Source organism: Crocuta crocuta, unplaced genomic scaffold (assembly GCF_008692635.1).
Source record: "Crocuta crocuta isolate KB4526 unplaced genomic scaffold, BGI_CrCroc_1.0 scaffold154, whole genome shotgun sequence".
In the NCBI taxonomy this organism is placed as follows: domain Eukaryota; kingdom Metazoa; phylum Chordata; class Mammalia; order Carnivora; family Hyaenidae; genus Crocuta; species Crocuta crocuta.
In genome coordinates this window covers 15,028,525-15,031,268 of record NW_027530545.1, presented here as the reverse complement: position 1 = coordinate 15,031,268, position 2,744 = coordinate 15,028,525, and positions in this window count along the sequence as shown.

The window sequence follows — 2,744 nt, the reverse complement described above, 5'->3', positions numbered from 1 at the left end:
TGGTCCGATCCCTATTTCTGTTTATGGCACCACCATTTTTCCCGGTTTCCAGCCCTATGTAGCACGGACTCCTTTGGGATTCATCCCTGGCTGCCACATTTAATCACTTTGCAAATCCTGTTGATTTTCATCCATTCCCAATTTTCCATTCCTACCACCACAATCCTTATTTGTTTAGATGGACTACTGAAAGTATCCCAATTTGCCCTTCTGCCTGCTGATTTTTCCTCTTTGAATCCATTTGGTATCTTCCTGCCAGATTAAGCTTTCTGAAGCATTTCATTTTCTTTTTCTTTTTTTTTAATAAATCTTTTTTAAGATTTTTTAAATGATTTTTTACTTATTTCTGAGAGAGAGAGAGAGAGACAGCGTGAGCAGGGGAGGGTCAGAGAGAGAGGGAGACACAGAATCTGAAACAGGCTCCAGGCTCTGAGCTGGCTGTCAGCACATAGCCTGACACGGGGCTGGAACCCATGAACCTTGAGACCATGACTTGAGCCGAAGTCAGATGCTTAACTGACTGAGCTACCCAGGCGCCCCTGAAGCATTTCATTTTCTGTTCTTCACTTATTTGTTGTGTGATTAGGGGCATGGTGATGAATTCCTATAAGTTTCAGTTTCTTATCTGTAAAATTACCATAATAATATCTGAAAATAGTATTTTTTTTTTTAAGTGCTGCATCGTCACAGAGTAAAACACAAAGCTCTGAGCCTGCTCTTATAAGCTTTTAAAGTTTCTATTTAGTCAGATTTATTTCTCAGCTGTTCTCCTTCATCTGCACTTCCAATGCTGCAGTGGTGATCTGAAGATGGCAATGTTAACATCTAATAACACCCATGTGCCAGGATGATCTTAATCACTTCTACATGCATTGGCTCATTTAATCATTTAAACCTCAAACTAGAATGTAGGCAGAATTACAGTCCCCTTTGTACAAATGGAAAATTAAAGCCAAAAGAAATTAAAGTAACTTGCTCCAAACCACACAGCGAAAGTGGAGAAACTAAGATTAGAACCCAGACAACGTCCCTCAGAGGTTATGCAATTAGGCAGTGTTCTAAGTATTTTCTACATATCAGCTATGCCTTTTTTTCCCCCCAACATTATTCTTTCAAAACTTGTTTTTTCTCTCATAAGAAATTAGCAACAGATGGTCAAGTAAACAGATATGTGGAGTTCATGGAATCATAACCAAACAGCATCTAGGTCAAATGTAGAATATTGCCAAAACTTCCAGAGCCCCCCTCGGCCCTCCGGATGCTACCACTTCTGTCCACAAATGTAACTACTTTCTTAATTTCATGTTTTATATGAGACATTTCTGAGGTTTTATTTATGACCTTACCAGGTCAACATGTATCTTAATCATTGTAGGAGAGTTTTGAAGTTTTTGAAATCATATTTATTTATGTTTAATTTTTTTAGTGTTTATTTTTTGAGAGACAGAGAGAGACAGAGTGTGAGTGGGTGAAGGGCAGAGAGACACAGAATCCAAAGCAGGCTCCAGGCTCTGAGCTGTCAGTGCAGAGCCCAAAGCAGGGCTTGAACTCACAAACCGTGATATCATGACTTGAGGAGAAATCAAGAGTCAGAGGCTTAACCGACTGAGCAACCCAGGCATCCCTGAAATCATATCTATATCTATATCTGTATCTATATGTGTCTATACCTGTTCACACATACAGTGTGCATTCTTCTGTGCTGGGATACTTTTGCTCAATATTTTGTGAGATTCATCCATGTGGTTATACATTTTATTTTGTTTTGTTTTTTAATGGTTAGTGATTCGGATATCTGACTTATTAGGGTACCTACCTGAAATCTTTAGCTATGCTGAGATCATAAAGTTATTCTTCTATGCTATCTTCTAGAAAGTTTTTGCTTTAGATTTCATATTTAGATCCACAATACAAATAGAATTGATTTTCTGTGCACAGTATGAATTATGGGTCATTTCATTTTTATGAAATCCAATTGACCCATTACCATTTATTGAGAAGATTCTGCTCTGCCATGTAACCATTGTTAAGTCAAGTGTCCACATTTTCCCAGGTTAGTTTCTTGGCCCCCTATATTTTTCCCCATTATTCATTATGAAAATTTTCAAGCATACTGAAAAGTTGAAAGTATAGTTCATTAAAAATCCAGACACCCACCCCTAAATTCTACCATTGACATTTTGTATGGTTGCTTTCTCACATATTTATCCATCTGTCTACCCCTCTAGTCATTTATGAATTCATCTTTAAATTTTAAACATTTCAATGTTATAGCTATAAGTGCAGTTTATCCCTAAGCTCTCTGACAGACATACCATTAACCAGAATTTATTACATGTGAGTTGCCTGGGTGGCTCAGTGCGTTGATCATCCAAGTTTTGATTTTTGTTTAGGTTATGAGCCCAGGGTCATGGGATTGAGCTATGTGTTGAGCTCTGAGCTGAACGTGGAGCCTCCTCTCTTCTACTGTCCCTGTCTCCTGCTTTCCTCTCTCTCCAAAATAAATTAAAAAACAACACAAAAAGAATTAATTATATACTTATGGGGATTTTTGGGTTATATTTTGAGTAAGTTTACATCTAGTGAAATGTACAATTCTTAACCGTACTGTTTAATAATTTTGAAATATATGTACATACATTGCATCAGCCCATTTTACAAATACATACAAATAAAGTCATACAGTATGTACTTGCTTAACTAAAGCTTCTTTCATCAGTATAATATTTTTGAGTTTCAGCTAT